The sequence below is a fragment of the Armigeres subalbatus genome, chromosome 1 (genome assembly GCF_024139115.2).
Source record: "Armigeres subalbatus isolate Guangzhou_Male chromosome 1, GZ_Asu_2, whole genome shotgun sequence".
NCBI classification, from domain to species: Eukaryota; Metazoa; Arthropoda; class Insecta; order Diptera; family Culicidae; genus Armigeres; species Armigeres subalbatus.
In genome coordinates this window covers 239,935,018-239,961,827 of record NC_085139.1, presented here as the reverse complement: position 1 = coordinate 239,961,827, position 26,810 = coordinate 239,935,018, and the positions used below count along the sequence as shown (strand labels likewise).

General features: G+C 40.5%; 1 protein-coding gene and 1 long non-coding RNA gene across 6 annotated transcripts in view; both read right to left on the bottom strand.

Moving 5' to 3' along the window:
* The window catches only part of LOC134206060 (uncharacterized), a 672,178-nt gene that overhangs the window by 568,005 nt on the left and 77,363 nt on the right, over nucleotides 1-26,810 (bottom strand). The gene's annotated exons all lie outside the window — the stretch shown is intronic.
* LOC134212030 (uncharacterized) lies at nucleotides 6,543-12,136 on the bottom strand. Its single transcript, XR_009979181.1, has 4 exons — nucleotides 12,055-12,136; nucleotides 7,335-7,446; nucleotides 7,073-7,268; nucleotides 6,543-7,001 (listed from the first exon to the last, which is right to left on the bottom strand). It is a non-coding gene; the product is annotated as an uncharacterized LOC134212030 (long non-coding RNA).

Here is a 26,810-nt window from a genome sequence, read left to right as displayed (position 1 = left end):
CGATATATCGGAATATCGATATGTTTGTTTCGATATCCGATATTTTTGTATCGATATTTTGTTTTTAATGTATCGGTCATATCGATATTCTTGCTTTCGATATCGATATATTTAATCAGAACAAATTAACACAAAAATAACAATTGACCTTTCCCGTCGAAAAATTTCACACGCTCAATCGATTCTTTGGCTTTTTTAAGGTCTACTTTCCCAAAGAACCCATATTTTTTTACGCCTTCAGGTATTTTTAAAATTTAAAACAAAAATCAAAAAAAGTGCTGTTTTTTTGAGTGTGAAATATTGCCCAAGCTTAAGAATCTTCGTACCTACACCCCAGTTGTATTCGGCAAAATTACTCAGGATGTCCAGTACTATGAAGCGGTGCTGAGTGTAATGAGCACTTCTTCCGAGAGGTGGCGCTGGTGAGCAATTATATTTGAGTATATTGTTCCATGTGAGATCTGATGTATTTTGGTGCGAAGTATTTTTGGCCAGCTGTGATTACAAAGAGAACCAACAGATGATATTTGGGACCAACATCATCTTCAATGTGTAAAAACTGATGACCAAAAATTAATCAATACCGGTGCCGGCAGTGTCCGAATGCAGGTCAATTGAGGAATGGGTAGGAAAATGTTGACGTGATACTCGTTTTGATAGAAGCCGACGAGTCATATGCACTTTCACGCGAAACCACAACACGGAATGCCATGTGTAGCGTGTAGTTAGTTTGAACGCACAAAGCAAAACACAATACACCCGATTCTTTTTTTACACAGGGGATGCGTGCCGTGTGAAAAACATCCGTGTTATTTCGAGAAACCGTGTAAAAATAATCCGTGTTATTTCGTGAAACCGTGTAAAAAAGCCGTGCAAAAAATATCCGTGTAAAAAAAAAGTAACCGGGTCCTTGTTAATAGGGGGGATGCGTTCCGTGTAAAAAATAAATCCGTGTAAAAATAATCGGTGCTATTTCGAGAATCCGTGTAAAAATAATCCGTGTTATTTCAAGAATCCGTGTAAAAAAAGCCGTGTAAAAAAAATCCGTGTGAAAATAATCCGTGTAAAAAAAAGAATCGGGTGTACACACATGCGTTCCGTGTAAGAAAAGTTTTCAGTTCAAAATTTGAAAATCCGTGTAAAAAGTTTTAAGATTTCTCGACGAATCATGTAAAATGGAGCAACTTGGCAAACATTTTGTATGGGATTTTTTTTACACGGCCGTGTAAAAAAAATCCGTGTAAAAACAGAACCGGGTGTAATGTTTATGTTTATGTTTATGTTTATTGTATTGATTCATCTGACATTTGGTAGTCTTAATGAATATAGTAAATTTAAACAAATATACATTAAACGATTACAATCTTCTTAAAAAAGTGGTCAATGGTAAGTTAAAATCAAATAGCCTATAAATATTGTTAAAAGCAGCCGCAGCAGCACGGAAAGGTTCATTCATGCCATACATTCGATTACGCGGAGAAAGGTGCAGGAAATCTCGTTGACGCATTGTTCGTTCCGGAGCATAAAGATTTAACCTCATGAGAAGTTCCGGAGAGTCAATTTCACCAGTCACGATTTTGGCCACGAAGGCAACCTGCGATCTATTCCTTCTCATTTGAAGAGTGTCAATACCAAGTAGTCTACATCGATCCTCATATGCGGGAAGATGAACGGGATCCCTCCATGGAAGGTGCCGAAGTGCATAACGCACGAATCTACGCTGCACGGTTTCTAGCCTTGAGATCCAGACGCTATGATAAGGGCTCCAAACTACAGCACAAAATTCAAGGATAGAACGAACTAAAGAGCAGTACAGAGATTTTAGGCAATGAGAATTCCGAAAGTCTTCAGATAGTTTGAAAATGAATCCGAGTTGCCGATTAGCTTTTGCGATGATGTCGTTATAGTGCGGCTTGAATGTCATGTCTTGATCCAGTGTGACTCCTAAATCCTTAATCCTATTCACTCTTTCGAGGGTAGTACCAGAGATACAATAGTCAAAAACTATCGGCTTGTGTTTCCGATAATAGGAAATGGCATTACATTTTTGAATACTGAGCGTCAGGAGATTAGCAGAACACCAGTTCGCCATTCTATCCACATGCGATTGCAGTTCTTCACAATCCTCGATGCTGTTGATAATCTTAAACATTTTAACATCATCCGCATAAAACAAACGACTTCCAGGAGAGAGAAGTCTGGAGTGTTCGTTGATAAACAGCGTGAACAAGAGAGGCCCCAGATTACTTCCTTGTGGTACACCAGAAGTATTGGAGAAGTATTCAGACTGTGAAGAACCGATTTTCACAGAAAGCAATCGGTTCGACAGATATGATTTGAACCAGCACACTAGATGGCGACTAACTCCAAGTTGTTCTAACTTTGCAAGCAATATTCCATGGTCGACGCGGTCGAACGCTGCTTTCAAATCCGTATAAACTGCATCAACTTGACCACCGGAGTCCATGGTGCGAACACACAGCGAAACAAACTCTATTAAATTCGTTTCTACAGATCGCTTTGGATAGAAGCCGTGCTGTGCAGTAGAGATGTACGCTTTACTGGCACTGAATAAAACGTCATTCATGATTATCTCGAATACTTTGGAGCAAGAACATAAGGATGTGATGCCTCGGTAATTTTGTACATTCCGTAATTTTGTAATGACGATCTCTCGATCGTTCTGCGATTCCGAACGCGTTCCACCGCGCAGAAATAAATTTGATTTTCGACCGCACAAGACACAACAAAATAACACTAACACATACTAACACATTAGATCGCAGCACTAATCATTTTCTCTTCGATCGCACAACGCGGATATCTCAATCGCTCTGCCCTTTCAAAACACGTTCGATCGCTCACTAGTAAATTTTGCTTTCGATCGCACAAGACAAAACAAAATAACGTGGATCTTTCTAACGCATTAGATCGACCACTAATCATTCTCTCTTCGATCGCACAACGCGGATATCGAAATCACTCTGCCCTTTCAAAACACGCTCGATCGCGCACTAATAATTTCCTTTTCAATCGCACAAGGCAGAACAAAACAACGTGGATCTAGAGATTGTTCTGCGCTTCCAAAATACGATTGATCGCGCACTAATCATTTTCTTTTCAACCGCACAAGGCAAAACAAAGAACGCTGATCTCAAGATCGTTCTGCGCCGAAAAAAAACATGTTCGATTGCACACTAATAGTTTTTTTCGACCGCACAAGGCAGAACAAAACAAAACACGGACCTTCAAATCGCTCTGCCCTTCCAAAATACGTTCGACCGCGAACTAATCATTTTCTTTTTGATTGCACAGCGCAGACCAAAACAACGCGGATCTCGAGATTATTCTGCACTACCAAAAGACGTTCGATCGCGCCCTCATAATTTTCTTTTCGACCCCACGAGCCAGAACAAAGAATTTAGATCTCAAGATCGTTCTACACTTGCAAAACACGTTCGATCGCGCAGTAATCATTTTCTTTTCGTCCGCACAAGGCAAAACAAAGAAAGCGGAACACAATATCGTTCTGCGCTTACAGAACTCGTTCGGTCATGCGCTAATAATTTTCTTTTCGACCACACAAAGCAGAACAAAAAAACGCGGATCTCGAAATCGTTCTGCTCTTCCGAAACACTTTCACGCACTAATCATTTTCTTTTTAACCGTGCAACGCGGAAGAAAACAACGCGGATCTCAAGATTTTTCTGCGTTTCCAAAACACTAATCGTTTTCTATTCGACCGCAAAAGGCAGAACAAAGAATGCGGTTCTCAAGATCATTCTGTGCTTCCGAAACACGTTCGATCGCGCACTATTCATTTTCTTCTCGATCGCACAACGCAGAACAAAACAACGTGGATCTCTAGATCGCTCTGCGCTTCCAAAACACGTTCGTTTTTTTTTTGAACGCTTTAGATCATTTTTTTTCCGAACACTTACGGCAAATCAAAGAACGCGGTTCTCAAGATCGCCATGCACTTGAGAACACGGTCGATCGGGTGCTAATAATTTTCTTCTGGACCACACAAGGCAGAATTTTCTTTTTAATTAGAATGTAACGCCAGATTGTAATACCTTCCAATTTGTGGATGAATTCACTAAACTTCTCCTCGACTATTAATTCGATCTCCATTTTGAATATCGATATGAAATAGCTATAAAAGCTCAGCATGGACACAGACCAATTTCGCCCTTCTTTGATAACAGGGATATTTCTGAGTGTACGCGGTTAAATTATAATTTGAATTTTGGCTCCGCTCTCCCAATCTCTTGAATCCGATACGAAAGAGTGAGCTCCCTGGTTTTAATATGATACCTCGTACACACGTGCATATTGCAGTGTGGTAGGATTAAATAGTTAAACCGATGAGGGATTCTTTGTTCTATTATCTAACGCGCAATTGTAGTTTAAACAATAACTAGAGGCAGCTTGGCCATCGCGATTTCTCATTTGAATAGTGATTCTTTGCCAGTGCGGATGTGCTACTAAAAGCCAGTTTAAACGTAAAGACGCCAACCGACGCCATAGTGCGAAAGATTCGTTAAAAGTTTAAATAGTTGAAAAGTGTGATTAGTGCCTAGAGAAATAAGCTAATCTTGAATTGGTAAGAACCAATAACCCAAAAGTGAAATTCTCCCTATAAGTAAGAACTGTTTAATTAGTTTATTAACAGTAGTTAGCTTCGAGGCATCACCTGTGCAACTATTAGTACTCTTGAATGAGTTAGAACCCGAAGCAAGGTAAGCCGCTCTACATCGCTTCAAAATAGGATCGTTTCTAATAAAACCGAACTGCGTTGTAGAAATCCCCTACAACGTAGGGTGCTTGCGTAGGATTGGGCCACCCGTCAAATTACCACCCACGTGCTCTGCCGACTTGATGCGTATGCACTTGCGCCGAGGACACTCGTGAGCACGTTTTCGTCCCGTCCGATTCATCTCGTTTCTCAACCACACGAAATCCGCCTACTGAAGCGCAACATCATCGAATCACGCCTAACCGATCCGACAAGAGCGACGGTTGGAAGGATCGCTCGATAACACGCGGTCGTTGCGTCGAATTTGTTTTCGATGCGTATGGTGAGACGACGAATGAACTTTTCGCGCGGTGCTGGTTTTCAACGTCAAGCTTGGTAAGGTGTGTCCAACCTGGTTCGAAGCGTAGAAAACGGAGAGAGCGAACGTGAGAGTCAGCTGAATTCGATCCTTGTCGGGGCCCCGATCAACGCGTCGTTGGACCTTCAGCGCCGGCAAGTACTCATAAGACACATAGTTAGGTTGAGAGAAGGTCAGGGTAGCTAGGAGAGAATTTGTGCACACTGAAATTGGACCAATAAAGTTAATTATCTCCATTCGTGCATTGGTCCCAAGTAGATACCCATATGAGCTTATTCTGCATTGGTTAACATCTCAATTGAAATGAATTCGATACTTATTTTTATTCTCTTTCTCATTTAGCCAATTTGACTTTATGATTCACATAGACTGAAGAGTTCTCTCGGTTTGCACGGTGGGTCTGAACAGGTAAGTTTATTCTCCGTTCGGGTGCAAGATTTGGCGTAGTGTTTGAGCCATTGAAAGACTCGCCCTAGAAGAGGGTCTCATAGCCGGGATCCCAAAAGAGCATCAGCAGTCTTCCTTATTTGAGGAAGTGGCGCATAAGCTGCTGTTTGTACTGAGCTCTAGATAATACGTTACATTTTGGCGCCCAACGTGGGGCACTTGAGATAAGAATTTAGTCGAAATTAATTTGAAATAAGTTTAGAGTTTGAAATCAATTTGAATGAACATAAATTTTAAGAATCAGTAATATTTCGTATTAGTTTGTTACAAATATATTTGAATTTGATTTTCGGTTTTGGAATTAGTTATAAATAGATTTTAGGATTGTATATATTTTGTTCTGTGTCGATTATAAGTTTTTGTTCTCTAAGAGTTTGAATTTCACCTACGTTATAAGTTTGATTATTTTCTCGAGAATTTTTTTTCCTATAAAAAAAAAATACTATTTAATACGATGGAAGTCTATCGCATCTATGCGAAAGATTTGGAGGAGGATGAGGTTGACTATGAGCTAGCCATCCGCGGATACCCGTTAGAGGGTCCGATGGAATCGCGTTACCGATCCTTGAGAGTGGCCTTACGTCAACCTGAAGACGGGGACGCAGTGTTAAACACTGAGTACTCGTTGAACAACGATTTTGTTGTGGTTCCCATTAAGCTGAAAGAAATTGAAAATCAGTTAGAAACCGACGATTTGAAGTGTTTTTCTAGACTTGTGCATTACCATAAGAGAGTACGACGCTATGTGCCGGACACTGAGGGACAGCGCAGAAATCAGCTGGAGCTCCTCAACGTAATTGATCGGATGGTTCGCAAATACTGTGGATCTACGAACGGTGGCGGATGAAACACCTGTCATGCGTTTGGCTTCGACTCCGAGAACGGCGGTAGGTGCTATCGTGACGGGCGAAATCCCTTCGTCATTAACATCACCGCTTATTCAGCCTCAAGCTACGGGAAACACGGCTACGGGTCAGCAGAAGTCAATGACGGAAACTCCTGTTAGGACTCGTGTGACGATGATGTCTAATCCGCCGCAGAATGAGGAGTTAATAAGTTTCGTTGAAGAGGGACAGGCTCTCGATTGTCCTCAAGGAACTCCGAAGGAAACGACCACTAAGGTAGTTAACACGGGAGCTATTCGGAAGCAGCCACGCGAGCAAAAATCAGCAGGTTCAAAGCCTGAGGGTACAAGAACGGGCCCACAAATAACGTCGAATCCAGATGAAGTTATTGGCCAGGCCCAAGCTGTTCCACCCAATGTTCGGAATTTGTTCTCGCCTCTTCGTCTCGAATGTTTATGGGAAACTCCCGAATTCAAAAGCAGCATTCCGAATGCCATGTTAAAACCACCACCGGTGGCTCACCATCCCTTGATGAGCACGCAAGGTTGGTCTAAGGTAGGATTGAATCCCGGATTACTTCGAACTTCGAACCCTGGAAAGAATGACGTTGATATGAATGAATTTGTACACAAATCTGAAATCGAAGGATATATCAAAGCTTACGTTAATAAGGTTTTAGCTACGGAGCTTCCCTGCTCTGGAGTAGATCAACCGGTGATTGACACTTTGGTGAATAGGATCGCCAATATTGGCATCCATGATCCGGAAATATCTCGCGTCTCCAAAGCAGCCGAGCAACGTCCGGAATTCAACTTCGATCCACCGTTACAGCTGTCCAGGAAAATGATTGGTTTGGGAACTGAAAAGACCACAATACCAAATTTTAGACCGGAGCCTTTCAAAGCAGCACCTACTTTAATCTCACCGTTCAATGGTGCTGAGGTTCCACATTTGCAGGCCAATTTGATGAGTCCAAATGATACCTTTGGTGGGGGTTGGACAAACTATACATCGCGTCGGAGATTACCTCACCAAACCTGCAATATTATAGAAAAATGGCCGAAATTTTCTGGTGATTCGAATCCCGTTCCTGTGATAGATTTTTTGCGACAGGTGGAGATCCTGAGTCGTTCATATCAGGTGTCTTCAGCAGAACTTCGAATGCATGCGCATTTACTTTTCAAGGACGATGCATATGTATGGTTCACCGCATATGAAAGTCAATTGGCCACCTGGGACATTTTATTGGCATACCTAAAAATGCGGTATGACAACCCAAACAGAGATAGATTTATACGCGAAGAGATGAGGAATCGCAAGCAAAGGCCGAACGAGCTGTTTAGTGCATATCTGACAGATTTGGAGGCCATGTCCCAAAGAATGGCACGTAAAATGACAAATGAAGAAAAATTCGACATAATTGTGGAAAATATGAAGATGTCATATAAGCGTAGATTGGCTTTGGAACCTGTAAGTTCAATTGAGCATTTAGCACAATTGTGTTATCGGTTTGACGCCTTGGAAGCCAACTTGTATAATCCTAGATCCGGAACGAAGCCGACGATAAATGTCATCCATTACGAGGATGAGTTAGACAGAGAATCCGGAGACGATGAAGAAGCTTGTCTACTAGCGATTCAGCCCAAGCATCAAAAGCGAGTGACGCCTAATACTGCCTCATCCAGACCGAGGTTTGAAAATGAAGGCAACCAACTACTTTGTTGGAACTGCAGTAAGAGGGGACATATGTGGAGGGATTGCAACCGCAAGAAAGGTATTTTCTGCCACGTATGTGGAGCGCCTGATACGACGGCATTCCGATGTCCGGGAAATCACAATATAAAACCTCGAGATTTGTCACCCGAGGAATCAAAAAACGATTAAAATCAGGTATTAAAGGGAACAAATCACCTGAGGAAGACGTTGATAAAGTTCCCAGCCTATCGTTCGCTTATTTTAGTAACAGCTACAGTATCAATACGTGCTTTAGACGATGCCCACACCTCCGAGTGAGAGTGCTGGATGAGGAAATCGAAGGGTTAGCCGACACAGGTGCCGGAATCACCATTATCAATTCCGCCGAGCTGATTGAAAAGCTTGGTCTTCAAATTCAAAAATGCAATATAAGCATCAAAACTGCAGATAATACGGAGTACACTTGCCTGGGGTATGTGAATATCCCCTACACATATGGCACCAGGACTTGTGTGGTACCGACGATAGTCGTTCCGGAAATAACCAAAACCTTAATATTGGGTGTGGATTTTCTGAATACGTTTGATTTTAAACTGATGATTCCTGAATCCATTAGTGGCATAAATAGGTCCACCTTACCGGAATCCAATCCTGAAGATTGCAACCTCTCACTGTTGATAGCCGAAGATTATTTTTCAGACGAAAAACAAACAATTTGCTTTCGAATTGAACCGAACGATATAGCACCCACCGTCCATCCAGCGGGAGTAGACGAGAGCTTAGAAATGCCAACAATCGAATTGCCAACGTTTACCATGGGTTCGCCATCGGATATTGATACCGAGCACTCGTTAACAATGGATCAGCGTCAGATGTTATTCGAAGCAGTGAAGGAGCTTCCTGCCACAGCGGAAGGGAGTTTAGGGCGAACCACGATTTTACAACATTCCATAGATCTGTTGCCTGGAACAATACCGCGTAGGCTGCCTATGTACAAATGGTCTCCAATCGTCGAAGAAGTTATAGATGCCGAGGTTGAACGCATGAAGAAGCTTGGTGTAGTTGAAGAATGCTCTGGACCGGTAGAATTTTTAAATCCACTTTTGCCGATCAAGAAGACGAATGGAAAATGGAGAATCTGCCTTGATTCCCGGCGGCTTAATTCGTGTACGAAAAGAGACCATTTTCCATTTCCCAACATGATCGGAATTTTACAAAGGGTTCGGAAATCTCGCTATTTCTCCGTGATTGACCTGTCGGAATCATATTATCAGGTTAGCCTATCTCAATCTGCGAAAGATAAGACAGCCTTTCGTACAAACAAAGGACTTTACCGATTTGTGGTCATGCCATTTGGGCTTACAAATGCGCCAGCAACTATGGCGAGACTGATGACGAAGGTTCTGGGCCACGATTTAGAGCCCTTCGTGTACGTGTACCTGGATGATATAATTATCACGTCTCTGTCGTTTGACCACCATTGCGAACTCATTCGTAAAGTCGCAGATCGACTACGAAAAGCGGGCCTCACAATAAATCTACAAAAGTCGAAGTTTTGTCAACGGAGAATCAGATATCTCGGGTACGTTTTATCAGAAGAAGGACTTGCTATGGACGCCTCGAAAATACAGCCTATTCTCGATTATGCGCAACCGAAGTCGGTCAAAGATGTACGACGACTTCTTGGCTTAGGAGCGTTTTATCAGAAATTTATACAAAACTATTCGGACATCGCCACACCCATTTCCGACTTGCTGAAAGGAAAACGAAAGAAATTCGTTTGGACCGAGGAAGCCAACCAGGCATTCGAAAAACTTAAAAATGCTTTGATCTCAGCGCCGGTTCTTGCGAACGCGGATTTTAATTCAACTTTTATTATCGAAACCGACTCATCAGACTTGGCAGTAGGGGCAGTACTTACTCAAGAGCATGGAGGGGATCGAAGACCAGTAGCCTATTATTCCAAGAAGCTATCCAGTACACAGAGGAGATATAGTGCGACCGAACGAGAATGCTTAGCGGTTCTGCTTGCAATAGAGCATTTCAAGCATTTTGTGGAAGGCAGTCAGTTCATTGTTAGAACTGATGCAATGAGCCTTACTTTCCTTCAAACGATGTCTATTGAGTCGAAATCTCCAAGAATCTCACGATGGGCACTTAAGTTATCCAAGTACGACATCACTTTACAATACAGAAAAGGTTCGGATAATGTGCCGGCCGACGCCCTCTCAAGATGCGTGGAATCGATCGAGGTCACCTTGCCTGATCCGTACATTGTCGATCTCAAACGACAAATCGAAAATCACCAGAACAATATAAAGATTTTGAAATCGTCAATGGGAACGTATTCAAGTACATTTCGAACTCAACAATTCCCTGAGGATAAAAATTTTCGCTGGAAAATGTTGGTTCCCCAAGCCGCCCGTCGTAAAATCATAGAAGAAGTTCACCGTGAAGCACATCTGGGATATTTGAAAACCCTCGCTAAGGTACGCGAACGATGGTACTGGCCTAAGATGAGTACTGAGGTGAAACGATTCTGTTGGTCCTGCGAAGTTTGTAAGGAATCCAAATCGCCTAACATCAATACACAGCCCGTTTGTGGAAAACCTAAAGAGTGTGCTAGGCCATGGGAAATGATTTCCATAGATTTCCTGGGGCCATACCCCCGATCAAAGAGAGGAAATGTCTGGCTTCTCGTAGTGTGCGATTTTTTTTCTAAGTTTGTACTTATACAGTGCCTGAAGAACGCCACAGCACCGTCAGTATGCACTTTCCTCGAAACAATGGTATTTACATTATTCGGGGCTCCTGCGATCTGTATTTCCGATAACGCTCAAGTGTTTAAATCTGAGCTGTTCAAAAAACTGTTAGTCAAGTATGGAGTTAACCATTGGAATTTGGCTGTGTACCATCCCAGCCCGAATCCTGTGGAACGTGTAAATCGCGTGATCGTTACAGCGATTCGTTGCACGATGAACAAAAAGTTGAACCATAGAGAGTGGGACGAATCAATCAACACCATAGCCATGGCTATAAGAACAAGTGTGCACGATAGCACTGGATTTTCTCCGTACTTTATTAATTTTGGGAGGAATATGATTAGCCACGGCCAGGAGTACGACAGTCTACGTCACCTTACACACGAGAATGATCGAGATGACCATGAAACCAAACTGGAAACACAACGGTTATACGAAATTGTACGCGAAAACTTACACAAGGCTTATGAAAAATATTCCAAACCGTATAATTTGCGCGCAAATCTTCGACATCACTTCCAGGAAGGAGATATAGTTTACAAAAAGAATATCCATCTTTCCGATAAATCAAAAAACTTTGTTGGTAAATTCGGAAACAAGTTCTCAAAAGCACAAGTCGTTCAAAAAATCGGAACTAACACTTATATTCTAAATGATATGCAGGGTCGTAGGATTCCTGGAACTTTTCACGGTTCCTTTTTGAAAAAAGCATAATTTCAAACTTCAGCTATGACTGCATTCTCACCGAGGAATGCATACACAATTGGAACTACAAACCAAATCAAAAACACATAGTGGTGCATCGGCTTCGTCACGGCTTGAGAAGTCCATTGGTTACCTCAGTCGTTGACTCAGTCAGCCTACAGTTCATTGACCCTCACGCAGTAATGCAGTGTCATTGCAATGAACACTCTGATAGTAGCAAAATTGCTACAGCTATGAACGTGCCCTCAGGCACCAACCTTTGATGTGCACCATCTAATCACGTCAGCACCATGTCGATCTAGTGGACCGCAATAACAGCCTAGCACATAATAGACACCATCATTGTTCCAAGTTCTGGAACAGTCTTCATATTAAAATATTTGTCTGGTCGGCCAAGTCACTTTGTTCACATTTAGTATCATCTCATATCACTAATTAGCACCAAATCCATATCCTCTCCAAGTTCATCGATTTTATACCTACCAAAAACAAGCCATAGCAGTTCTTTTTCCCAATCAAATAATTTTTTGATCTGCCACATGCTCTTAAAGCACCCGTATAGCTCCATTCCTTTTTGATCTGTTGAATTGTCGCTACCTACATCAGTGACAGGTTGCTTGACAGTGCGATGTTACTTTCGTGGAGTTTAGAGTGACGATTAACCGTGACAAAGGTTAGAATTAATAGATAGGACTTTTAAATTCGGATGAGCAAGAAAAGTATCAAGGAACGAAATGTTTTGTTAATTCTCCAAATGCATTTGAATAATTCTCAGAGCTGTCTGAGGTAACTGAGTTTAGAATAAAAGAAATAGGTTTTCCAAATATTTTTGGAGTTATTTGGTAATTTTGGTTGGTAGTTGTAAGAATATTTTCCAAAGTTTCTTTGGAGTAAAATCGGAACCAATTGTTAGTTAGTAAATTTAATGGAAGTTAGCAAAACATTGGAATGAGAAAAGTAATTACAGTTGGCAGTAAATTAAAAGCATAGATCTTGTTTGCAGATATGAGACACAGAACAAAATTGTTCAAAAACAAAATAATAGATAAAACAAAACTAAACTTTTTATATTGATATTGTAGTAGAAAAAAAAAAAAAAGATTAAATTCAAATTTAAAAACAAATTACCTAGTAAAGACATGCAATAAAAATTTTGAAATTAAAATTTCAAAATTTTTATTTCGTTTGGAATAGGCGAGAATGTAACGCCAGATTGTAATACCTTCCAATTTGTGGATGAATTCACTAAACTTCTCCTCGACTATTAATTCGATCTCCATTTTGAATATCGATATGAAATAGCTATAAAAGCTCAGCATGGACACAGACCAATTTCGCCCTTCTTTGATAACAGGGATATTTCTGAGTGTACGCGGTTAAATTATAATTTGAATTTTGGCTCCGCTCTCCCAATCTCTTGAATCCGATACGAAAGAGTGAGCTCCCTGGTTTTAATATGATACCTCGTACACACGTGCATATTGCAGTGTGGTAGGATTAAATAGTTAAACCGATGAGGGATTCTTTGTTCTATTATCTAACGCGCAATTGTAGTTTAAACAATAACTAGAGGCAGCTTGGCCATCGCGATTTCTCATTTGAATAGTGATTCTTTGCCAGTGCGGATGTGCTACTAAAAGCCAGTTTAAACGTAAAGACGCCAACCGACGCCATAGTGCGAAAGATTCGTTAAAAGTATAAATAGTTGGAAAGTGTGATTAGTGCCTAGAGAAATAAGCGACTCTACGACACTACCCATAATTCCATTACCCATAATGCCATTACCCCGAAGGCCACTACCCCGAACGCCACAACCCCGAATGAGTCACTACCCCGAATGCCATTACCCCTAATGGGACATTACCCCGAATGAGCCAGTACCCCGAATTAGTCATTATTTTAAGTTAATACTTCATTTCAATGAAAAAAATGTTACTCAAAGAAATTTTATATGAATGAGCAATAATTGGAACTGAAATTGTTTTAATGCAGTATGGAACTAAGCAGTGGCGTAACCAGATAATTGGTCTGGGGGGGGTTTTCTGAACATATTTTTTCTCGAAAAAAAAAATTTCTTCTAAAAATTTTGTCTTTGGGGGGGGGGGGGGGGTATGCCCAAAACCCCCCCCCTGGCTACGCCACTGGAACTAAGTATTGTTACTCCGTAAGATCCCGTTCCACTTCGTATGGCACTCTTCAAGATTACTGAATGACAGGGGGAGATTATGCAGCACGTTTTCATGCACAATGCAGAGAGTTGGAGGCAATTGCGGTCTACGTCAGCATGGCTACAAGGGCAACAAGGTAGAAGTTGTTTCTTGGTCGCTGTAGTAAAAGCAACGGATTCTGGATGAAGCGTCCCAAGCAACACCTCTTGTTTCTCAGTGAGTAACAACAACTGTGGTGTGACTTACTAAAGGTCTGACTTATGCACAACGCGTCGTATTTGGAACTCCTTTGTGACACAAAAAGCGCAAGAGGTGGAGCCTATTTGCAACATCTTGCGGCTACAATGAAAATAAAAACACAAAAACCAACCGGGAATCGAACCATGGACCTTGAGATTTGCAACCTTCTACTATAACCATCACACCAACAATTCTATTTGGAGATTCCGTTACAAGTGCACTACATAAACAACAAAGTCATTTGTTACTTCATTGTACTTTATACGGAACATGCAAGGGACTGTCAAAAATAAAATACTGCTCAGCTGAGCTCAAAGTGTTTTGCAACACATCAGAAACATTGTCGTAACAGCAATGAACCGAAGTGTTATTAATTCTGTAACTTATCTGTTTTGTTTCTGATATGAAACACATCGAATTGAAAACCATCCAAGAAGTCAGATGGGTAGAATAATGCGACGCCACTTAAACGGAAATGAAACATTGTGATTTTCTGAAACTGGGAAGTGGCTTTAGTGTGACTCGATGTATTGCCAGTGTCTTCAATGCAATTTATTAGGAACATACGCCTATTTGAAAGATGTTGTGCGTGCTGCTTGGGTGGTCTAAATCTCAAAATCAACGAGAGGGTGAATGGGTGAGTAAGAGTGAGTGAGTGATTTAGTAAGTGAGTAAGAGTGAGTGTGTGAGTGAGCGAGTAAGAGTAAACGAGTAAGAGTGAGTGAGTAAGAGTGAGCGAGAAAAAGAGAGCAAATGATTGAGAGTAAATGAATGAGTAAAAGTGGATGAGTGAGTAAGAGTGTTTCCCTTCTATCGAACAGACGTTCCTTTTAAAAGGCAGTATTCCCTCTGTGTGCCTTATCAAGGTATAAGCACGTTCATTAAAAGGTGGTATCATCTCCTCTGTCAGCCTTATACCGGGCAAACCTGTCCATTTAAAGAAGGCACCATCTCCTCTGTCTGCCTTATACCGGGAAACGCGTCTATTTAAAGAAGCCATCATCTCCTCTGTCTGCCTTATATCGGACAAACGCGTCCATTTAAACAAGGAATAATTTCCTCTTTGTTCCTTTATACCGGGCAAATCCGTCCATTTAAAGAAGGCATCATCTTCTATGTCTGCCTTATACCGGGCAAACGCATCCATTTAAAGAAGGCATCATCTCCTCTGTCTGCCTTGTACCGGGCAAACGCGTTCATTTAAACGAGGAATAATTTCCTCTGTATGCCTTATACCGGGCAAACCCGTCCATTTAAAGAACGCGTCATCTCATCTGTCTGTCTTATACCAGGCAAACACATTCATTTAAAGAAGGCATTATTTCCTCGATGTGCCTTATACCGGGCAAACCCGTCCATTTAAAGAAGGCGTCATTTCCGCTGTCTGCCTCATATCGGGCAAACACGTCCATTTGAAGAAGTCATCATCTCCCCTTTCTGCCTTATACCGGGCAAACGCGTTTATTAAAAAAGATCATATTTACCCTGTATGCCTTATACCGGGCAAACTCGTTCATTAAAACAAGGCATCATCTCCTCTGTTCGCCTTATACCGGGAAAACGCGTTCTGTTGGAAGGATCTCTTACTCCATTTCGTAGAATAGTACTTTTCCAGGTCATAATGACAGGAATGACAGTTAAAGCTAATTAGAAGAAAAATCAAAACCTTTGGTTAAACTGGTTGGTTAAAAACTGTTGCGATTCATCGATATCTGTTGATGTTAAACATAATAATAGAATACTATAGATTCTAAATGTTTTCGGGGTAATTGCCTTTCGGGGTAATGGATTTCGGGGTAGTGTCCCATTCGGGGTAATGACTTTCGGGGCACTGTCGCATTCAAGGTAGTGGCTTTCGGGGTAATGGCATTCGGGGTACTGGGATTCGGGGTACTGGGGTGGAGCCGAAATAAGCTAATCTTGAATTGGTAAGAACCAATAACCCAAAAGTGAAATTCGCCCTATAAGTAAGAACTGTTTAATTAGTTTATTAACAGTAGTTAGCTTCGAGGCATCACATGTGCAACTATTAGTACTCTTGAATGAGTTAGAACCCGAAGCAAGGTAAGCCGCTCTACATCGCTTCAAAATAGGATCGTTTCTAATAAAACCGAACTGCGTTGTAGAAATACCCTACAACGTAGGGTGCTTGCGTAGGATTGGGCCACCCGTCAAATTACCACCCACGTGCTCTGCCGACTTGATGCGTATGCACTTGCGCCGAGGACACTCGTGAGCACGTTTTCGTCCCGTACGATTCATCTCGTTTCTCAACCACACGAAATCCGCCTACTGAAGCGCAACATCATCGAATCACGCCTAACCGATCCGACAAGAGCGACGGTTGGAAGGATCGCTCGATAACACGCGGTCGTTGCGTCGAATTTGTTTCCGAGGCGTATGGTGAGACGACGAATGAACTTTTCGCGCGGTGCTGGTTTTCAACGTCAAGCTTGGTAAGGTGTGTCCAACCTGGTTCGAAGCGTAGAAAACGGAGAGAGCGAACGTGAGAGTCAGCTGAATTCGATCCTTGTCGGGGCCCCGATCAACGCGTCGTTGGACCTTCAGCGCCGGCAAGTACTCATAAGACACATAGTTAGGTTGAGAGAAGGTCAGGGTAGCTAGGAGAGAATTTGTGCACACTGAAATTGGACCAATAAAGTTAATTATCTCCATTCGTGCATTGGTCCCAAGTAGATACCCATATGAGCTTATTCTGCATTGGTTAACATCTCAATTGAAATGAATTCGATACTTATTTTTATTCTCTTTCTCATTTAGCCAATTTGACTTTATGATTCACATAGACTGAAGAGTTCTCTCGGTTTGCACGGTGGGTCTGAACAGGTAAGTTTATTCACCGTTCGGGTGCAAGATTTGGCGTAGTGTTTGAGCCATTGAAAGACTCGCCCTAGAAGAGGGTCTCATAGCCGAGATCCCAAAAGAGCATCAACAGTCTTCCTTATTTGAGGAAGTGGCGCATAAGCTGCTGTTTGTACTGAGCTCTAGATAATACGTTACAACACAACGCAGAAAAAACAACGCAGGTCTCGAAATTATTCTGCGCTTCTAAAACACGTTCGATCGCGCACTACACATCTTCTTTTCGACCGCACAAGACAGAACAAAGAATTTTCTTATCGAACGCACAAGACAGAACAAAAAAAACGCGGATGTCGAAATTGTTCTGCCCTTCCAAAACACGTTCGATCGCGCACTATTCATTTTCGTTTTGATCGCACAACGCAGAACAAAACAACGCGGATCTCGAAATTGATTTGCGCTTCCAAAACACGTGTAATCGCACATTCATCATTTTTTTTTTCGACCGCACAAGGCAGTACAAAAAACGCGGATTGCGAGATCGTTCTGCGTTACTAAAACACAATCGATCGCGCACTAATTAGATTTTTGGAGTATTGAGATTATTGCATATCTTGAATTTATTATTTAAAATGAGGCTAAATCCAAAACTTCATGAATTGTGGATCACGAGAACTATTTCAAATAAAATGAATTCGAAAAACTTTATAAATTCACATAATGAACAGCCCTAATTAGGTTTAACTATGGGACAAGCTGTCAAAAAATGACCTAACTACCAAGGAGTGGAATTATATTGGCGCTTTAAAAATTGTTCTTAAGCATCAAAATTAGGGTTCCTTACTTAGGTTGCATTTGAAATAGCGCATGTGAGTAACAAAGTTAAATTAATAAACCAGAGTTGAAATTTTTGATCCTTGTATGTTTAAAAGGTTAGACCAAAACCAGCACTACAAGGTAAAGAATAATTAAGCAAGTAAATTGTACTTAAAGAACTCCGCCAATGATCATAGTTGTGCTCATTCTGTTGCACTTATCGGTTTATTCATTAACACTTGTTCAGGTGATTGTTCAGTTGCATTTTGAGAAAAGCGTGCACGTTATTATTGCTTCAATGCGGGGATGTTCATTGCTCACAGGCACATCAAAATGACGATAACATTAGTTTGTAAATAATGTTTTGCTCTGTTCAAACTGAGTTGTATGTTGTATGAAAATCGCTTTATATATTAGGGTTTATTTTGAAAATATGTCCGGTATGAACAAAAGATTTTTTTTTATATGCGCATTTCTTGCATTGATCATGATTCGTAAGATGGCAATCAATTTTAGTGGATTCTCAAAAGTAGGTTCGCTTTGGCTATTTACTAGAAATAAGAAACATATTTCAGCATTGATGGAAATCGATGGACTTGAAATTTGAAGAAACATTTTGGACGGTTAAACTATAAATAGAAGGAAATATATAAACTGACATTTGCCTAAAAGAAGAAAGTTCTACCATCATATATTTGGTTTAAATTCCTAAATCTCTTCCCAAAATACCAGAATGAAAAAAGAAGCTGTTTTCTAGATGAAAAAATGAAAATGAAGCTAGCCGAGGTTTATTAAAAACGAGGAGAGTGAAGTATCGGACGGGGAGTGATCAATTAAGGCAAACAGAACGAGTGAATGTAAATAGAGGTGTGCGCTGCCGCGCCACACCGCCGACGGTTTTTGGTACGCCGCCGCCACCGATGTATTTGCATCGGCGCGCCGCTGTTCAAAATTTGTCACGCCGATTCAAATTTGTAGAAGTTCACAGGATTGCAGAAGTCCACAGGAAATTTGTAGAAGTCCAAAGACTTAATGGCATTTCCGTAAATCTTCCAGATTGATAACACGTTTAAACTCCAGAGAATTTCATAAAAATCCCATAACATTTTCCGTTAAAATTTCGTAAAGTGTAAGAACGTTGAAAGTTAAACAATTCCATATTTACAAAGGAGAACGGAGAAGGACTATTTTGCAAAAAGCCATTTAACCAAAGGCTGAAATTTGTTTGGCCGAATATGTCATATGACTGAGCAAACCAATTGGCCGTTAAAATAAATTTGAACGCAGAAGGATGGTTCTGCCCATCTTGACCAAACCTTTTTGCATGAAAATGTTGTTCGGCTGATCGTTTTGCTAGTTTAGCTTAGCTTCAACTTTGACTCACTACACATATCTATGGTTACTACTCCGTGGTTGACCAGAAGCAGTGAAATTATACAAAGAATCAACTGAATGGTTGACTGGGATCGTTCAAGCATTCTTAGTGTGCAAGTTTCACTTACTCAATTTTTGAATGACCAATAACGCGCCAGCTACGTTCTTGTAGTCAGTTAGGAAAAGGGAAGGAATATTAGTAGGTCATTTTTGCTACTTGAAGACCGTGTTTACCTCTGCGTCTCCATAAGAATCACAGGAAGGATTATCAGTTAGTAGGTAGGCATCGTTGCATCTGGATTCATGATGATAAGTGATGCGACATTACCAATGTTTTTGACAAAATATTTTTCGTCCACACAAAGTAGAAAGAACTAACTACCTGCATACCTAGCAGGAACACGAACAAACGCGCACCAATTACTTTACTTCTCGACCGCACAAAGCACAACAATACCGGATCGTATGAAGTGTCTAAGAACCGAGCATGAACACGATTAAACGCGTTCTCCACACCATGCATGCTAAGTAACATATGCAAACAGTGAAGGCCAGCCGTAACACTAACGCACGATCCTCCAAACACAAATCAATATACTTCACTGACCCTCGAAGAGAAAAAAGTTACACCATGTACAAGTGGTGGCATATGCAAACTGTCGACAAATGTGTCCAATCTTGCACTAATTTATATACTATCCGATGCACAATGCATGAACCCGGATCTCGCGACTATTTTACATCTTAATATGAACGCGTAGAATCTTCTTCTGTCGTTCGGCCAAAAATGCCGTTTGGTCGAAATATTTGATTTGGTCGAAATGGACAACCGGTCGAAAGTGTCGTTCGGTAGATGATGATGACGATGATGATAATAATGATTATCAGGAATTGATCATTTTGTCGGAAAAGTTGTTTGTCCGAATTGTTTGGCAGAGAAAACGGGTCAAATTGATCTCTCTGCCAAAAGACCATTTCTACCGAATTGAATTTTCAGCCAAGACCAGTTAGGGCAAACAATTATTTAAGCCAAATTACCAGTTTGGCCGAATATTTCGTTCGGCTGTATCCCGCCTTCAGCCAAATGACGTTTTCAACCAAACCATTTTCGATCTAATAATCGTTTCGGACAAATCGGCACCAACATTTCATACGGGTAAAACTGCTTTTGTTAACAAGAGCTTCACACGTCGCTGGTCGCTATTTGTGCCCACCCACGCAATGCAGCGCCATTAAATAAAAGAAAAAGATTCCATCAATGGTGTTGGATTGCATGGGTAGGCTAAAAATGGCCCACCAGCGACGTGAGAAGCTTTTGTTTACAAAAGCAGTTTGAAATATTGGTGCCGAAATGCATTATTTAGCCGAACGAAATTCGGCTAGATGTCTTTCGGCTTAATGTGTTATTCGGCTAAATGGTATTCGAACGAATAGCTTTCCGCTGACTAACCCATCATTTTGGCCAAATGGCTTCTCGTCGAATGATTTTCGGCCTGACGACACTTTTCCCTTTTAACAATTTTGAGTGGAATTGCCGAAGAACTTATTATAGACAATAAACATAATTTTCCGTTTAAATATTGTTTTTGTTTTTGAAACTTTTCGTTTCGTCGTTGAAAACATTGACACTTGTCTTTAGCGGCTGCTTCCTCGATAGCCCATTTGTACATGTTATTCACCTATACATAAATAATACTGTCAAAACTTGCATTTGTCGATAAAAATGTTCAGCTAAAAGCTCTATTTTTTGACAAATGTGCACTCACACCACCAAACGACGGTAAGGGTTGTATACTATTTCGCCGAAAAAAATTTCGCGGAATTTTTTTTCGCGGTACGACATTCCGCGGAATGTGTCAGCTCTCCGTAACACATTTCGCGGCGTGAACCTTTTTTACGAAAGACATTTCGCGGAATGTACCTTTTCACCGAAAATCATTCCGCGGAATGCCATTTGGCGGAATTCAGTTAGAATAATTATCATTCAAATATTTAACGATTTCTGCCCAATTACATGAAATCCAGGTATTTTTTTTGGATTTAATGCAAACCCGTACCCGACCCGCACCCGAGAATTTTTGCATTCGTAAACCCGTACTTGACCCGAGCCCGATATAATTAATTTATTTAAGCTTGCACAAAAGTTTTCCCCGGAAAATTCAAACTAGATATATTCTGTTTCTCTTTAAATTGAAAAAAATGTAAACCCAAACAACGAACTAGCCTCGCAATTAACAAAACTGAATAAAATAATTTTCAGTATTTTATTTTTTAAACCCGACCCGACCCGGACCCGATTTTTTTATCTCGCAAACCCAAACACGATATTGTACTAATTTTTCAAACCCGAACCCGACCCGATTCGGGTTGCGAGTTTCAAAACCTGAAACCACACCATATCTACTGCCCGGTATAAGGCGAAAGGAGTTGCCAATGCCTTTTTTCAAAGAACACGTCTTCCCGGTATAAGGCGAAGGGAGGAGTAACGCCTTCTTTAAATGGATGCATCTGCCTGGTATAAGGCGAAGGGAGGGGTAACGCCTTCTTTAAATGGATGCATCTGCCTGGTATAAGGCGAAAGGAGTTGATAATGCCTTCTTTAAAAGAACGCGTCTGCCCGGTATAAGGCGAAGGTGTAGGTAACGCCTTCTTTAAATGGATGCATCTGCCCGGTATAAGGCATTTGAAATTTTGAAAACTACTTCTAAATATTCTGGGAGGCCTTCCTTAGCCGTGCGGGAAGATGCGTGGCTGCCAAGCAAGACTATGCTGAAGGAGGCTAGGTACCGCGAAAAGTTACAAACCGCCAAATGTTATTCCGCGAAATGTTCAACAGCAAAAATGAATTACGCCAAACAGTTTTCGGTGAAATGTTATACAATCGACGGTAAGTGTCAAAAAATCAGGGTTACAAATTCAAAAACTATCCCCTTGTCGCTGAGTCTGGCACTAAGTGCTCGGCGCGAAAACCCAGAGGTATTAGGTAATACGAATAAAACTTTAAGACAATATCGAAAAGTTTCTCGCAAAAAAATACTTAGAAATTCTAAAGAGTTTTAGTGGAAACTAAAAAAAATTGCCGTGGAAACTCCGAAGAATTTTCCAAAAATAAATTAAAAAAAAACGCGTTCAATTTCTGTATAATTGTCTAAGGAAATTTTGAATCATTTTTCGTTGAAATCCAGAGAATGTTAAGTTACAACCTACATTTTGAACAATCTCCTGTGGAAACTCTGAAGATTTTTTCGTGGAAATTTCGGAGAATTTCTCTGAAAAATTCCAGAGAGGTTGCCGTGAAAACTCTTTAAAGATCCTTACGGATGATTCAAAGAATTTTATGTATAAATCTCTGTCTAATACATAATAGATATTTCGAAGATCTTTACGTGGATATTCTGAACAATTTTTTGAAGAAATTTGAAACAATTTCCCGAAAAAACTGAATAATTTCTCATGTGAAATCCGAAAAATTTTCCGCTGAATATATCACGAACAATTTAACTTTGAATTCAAAAGAGCTTCCTGGAAAATCCAAAGAAATTCTGGTGAAAATTTCAAAGTAGTTCCCGTGGAAAATCCGAAAATAATTTCTATATTAATCTTTTTGAAAAAGCTAGAGATTTTTTTAAAGGAAATTGATTAAATTTTCTCGACGATATTTAAAATCTCTCCTTAATGTTTTGAATGTGTCCCGAAAACCGAAATCGAAAAAATATCTTTAAGAAATGATCGCAAAAGAAAATGCCACGTCGATTCACGCCACCGCCGCCGCCGGCTGAAACAGTAACCGGCGTGACGCCGAAAACGCAGCCGCCGCCGACCAAAATGACGACAAACGCTGCCGCCGACGATTTTCGGACCGGCGCACACCTCTAAATGTAAACACTGGAAAAGGATATTTAGGATTCAAATTGTTGCGTCAATATGGGGACACTTGATCCTTCATTTATCGCTCATACAAAAGTTTGAGAGAAAATTTGATAAAATAAAAATTTGTTCTCGGGTGGCTATTTTTGTGTAGATTTGACAGATTTGATGAAGGGTTGGCTCGAAACAAATATTTATTGAGCAGGTATCATAGAAACAGGATCAAGTCTTTCCAAATTCTAAGATTACTTGCGCTGTCAAATTCCATATCAAAAATCGTTCATTCGTATGCACAGCAAATCGTAAAATCTGCGTATTTCGGAGAAAACTTATTTTTTTAAAGTCAGAGAACACCTTTGTACTTTCATAAAAGCATGTTCTGAGAGGGAGATCAATTCCCTCCGATTTTTTTAAAATTCGATTTTTGACAGCACTCCAAAAACTCGATTGTGTATCAGTAACAACACAGACTGTCAGACTGTCACACATCAGTAAAGTTAAATTATATATTTCTTAGAGATCCCGTGCGAAAACCACGTAAGTTTATATACTTTTGGCTGTGAAACATCGGAAATCAGAAAAGGGGATCAAGACTCCCCAGTCTCCCCTATAAGTACGTCAAGAATTATCTAAAGAACAAATCTACGTTTGTACAATAGTAATAGACAAAAATCACCAAATTTATGCACGATCGCAACAGCAAAATCACAGTTAAAGTGTCTTCTGTCATTATTGGGCTTTCTGGAACCATCCATTCTGTCAGCGTTTATGCTGCAGCATGCATAACACTAGCACTATCACTTCATGCAAACTTATGGTTTTCATCTTAGACGAACTTATTAACTAAAACTGAATAAAAAAAATTAATTAGGCATTTGACGGAACGAATAGTTTGCACCAAGATTAATACACCGCTAGGTTTTCCAATCTGCCAAACTCCCGATTCAGCCATCTGGGATTTAAGTATGGGAGAACCAGCCGGTTTGTTTATGTTTTGCACCGAAAATGAATTTTTCACCCCCGTCCATAAATTGGGCAAATTGAAACACCTGACTGTGTATTTATCTTGGTTTGCACGTCCATCATCTACCATAGCACACTATATGAACTCCTCTATAAACAATTAAGAAGTTTCCACAAAATAAAAATAAATTAGCGCTTTTGACAGCAAAAATTGGAATTATGAAAGAAAAATCTACCATAAAGAAATCTAATTTTTTCATTGAAAAAATATAAAATTTCCATAAATAAATCAATATTAGCAATAAACAATTACCAAATTTTCCACAAAAAAAAATCCTCAGAAAAATCAAAAAAGAACAAAATAAATATGAAAATTTTCATAAAAAATGTGAAAAAGCAATAAAACTTGCTAATGGAAAATTCAATCAATTTTATTGCTTTATTTTTTTATAGGATTTTTTTTTTGTTTTTTTTTTTAATGTAACGAGAAAAGCACATAAGTTTGAAGTCAAAACTGCACTTTAGGAAGATTGATTCAGTTTTTTCATAAATTCATATTTATTTGCGATGATTTGAATGCATTGCAGTAGTTTTTGATTATTTTATTTTGATTTTGATTTTTTTTCAAGGGGGACTTTTGGGAAAAATTAAGAAAAAAAATGTTTTTTTTAATAACTCTAGAACGCAATATTCGATTGGGCCAATTAAAAATAGCGAAAAATTAGGCAGGATTCCGCGTCGAATGCAGTCTTGAAAAGACTCATCGGATAAGGCTAAGTACAAAAAAGTGTCTACACACACGTACACATACAGACATCACCAGAGGTGAGTCAGACTCACATGGTATGTCAGAAGTGGGAACCTAAGCGAAACGTCCCACAAGGGATGCCAGAGGGAGTGTTAGGTCGAATGACTCGAGTAGTATGTGTCAGCGCGAACTGAATGAAAGAGGTGAGCAGTCTCACATGGCATGATAAAGGTGGGCATACAAGTTAGTCCCACATGGCATGAGAAGGGTGGACACAAAAGTTAGACCCGCAAGTATGAGAAGGGTGGGCACACAAGTCAGACCCATAGGAGCGTTAGCGTGAGTGCAAGCATGGAGTGTATGAGCATGAATCAAGGGTTTTGGTGGGCATACAAGTTAGACCCACATGGCATGAGAAGGGTGGGCACACAAGTTAGACCCACACGGCATGACAGAGGTGCAACAGAGTATGTAGGGTGTGTTTGAGGGTGCGATAGAGCGAGCACCCAAGTCAGTCTCGCACGGGACGGGTGCCTGTGTGAGCGAGAATGAGCGAGTACGTTTAGTACTGCCATCCCCAGAAGTAGTACTGGGAGGTAGTTCCTGGGGGAACGATGGTGGAGCCAAAGGGAGTTTAGTCGGTATTACCGGTATGGTCGAGTCCCACACTCCAGCACACTTCCGTGTGGTAGTTTGGCAACTGCAATGCACGTGTACTGGGTTAGTGTGTAAATGCATTCTCCCTTGTAAAAAAAAAAAAAAGACATCACCTCACGCGGTTCTGTCACGAGCGTGCGACGCTACCATGCCGAGGAAGGCACGACCGCGGAATTATCGTAAGGTATACTGCCCAAGTAACCATTAGCACTATATTGCGGCAAACCGCCATATAGGGCCACTATATGACTGTTAAAAAAAAACTTATAAGCATTAAAGTAGCACTATATGGCAGATTGGGGGAAATCTAGTGCTTATTGGTTACTTGGGTGGTGGAGTGAGGATATTGCAGCCCTCCGGGTTAGAAGGAAAACGCAAAGGACCACTCGACGGAAGTGAGGGAGGAACGCATCGAGCATTTCAAAGCAGCGATACTGACTCTAAACAAGGCCATCAAAGAAAGCAAGAAATCTAAAGATTGTGCCAGAGCGTCAATTACCGAAACCTGGTAAGCCACCAGGAGACCCCTCAGCGTAAAGACCAATCTGTCTAATATGTCGCCGTACGTGGAGGAGGTACGAGGATTTTCGAGTGAGCAATTCGGCTTGCGGAGAGGAAGGTCTAATCTGGGTGCCATTAAATCGGTGGAAGACATTGCAAAAGTCGCCATCGAATGCAAGCGGCGTGGTATACGTTACTGCAATAGAGGTAATAAACTATAGAGGACGCTTGTCGCTGTCGTCACTGGCGAAACATCTTTTGCTGGCGAGGATAGGGCACTAAATGTCAACAAAGGAAAAATCAGAACGTTTTGACAGATAGGTACCCAACATGTTTGGGGACGATACACGGAAACAAATCGGTTACTGATTTCATGATTTTAAAATCATGAATTCATGACCCATCTTATTTTATGAAATCATGAATTTGACTCATGATTTCATGATTCAATTCACCGAAATCATGAGTCAAAGCTACCGGTGCCATGAATGTGAATCATGAAAATGTGAAATCAATGGGACAAGCGTTACCTTTATCTGTCAAACCGTGGATATAAATTTGCGGCGTCCATAATCTTCGGCGGCGGCGTTTTTCTAATTTAAAATATATTCTGTAAGTAATGGGGTTTAATCAACAACTGTATTTTAATAATAATCTATTACTTGTAAATTTACAGCGCCCTGGCGGCTTCACTGCAAGACTCTGGCTAAGTTTGCGACGAATTGTGATTATTAATATTTGCTTCTATCGATCGGCGGTGGCGTTTTTTAAGCTGAAGAGGTGTTGACAAATTTGAAAAATCCTCATATTGTGAATTAGGTTTTATTTTAAATTCAAAAGAACGCGATTTCGGTATTAAAATGTACCCTATGTCCCTGTGTAGTTTGTAGTTTTATACTGAAATGCAAAGCACATAACAATGTCCCATTTATAGCATGTAACAGCAATGCACACCTGGTGGATTTATAACTGCTGATTTCAATTTCTGAACGTATTTCATTAATCTTAAATATGGGACGAGCTTTTATTCAAGTAAATTGTTCCATTTTCGTAAATTCAATTCATAATTTCAGGTTAAACGT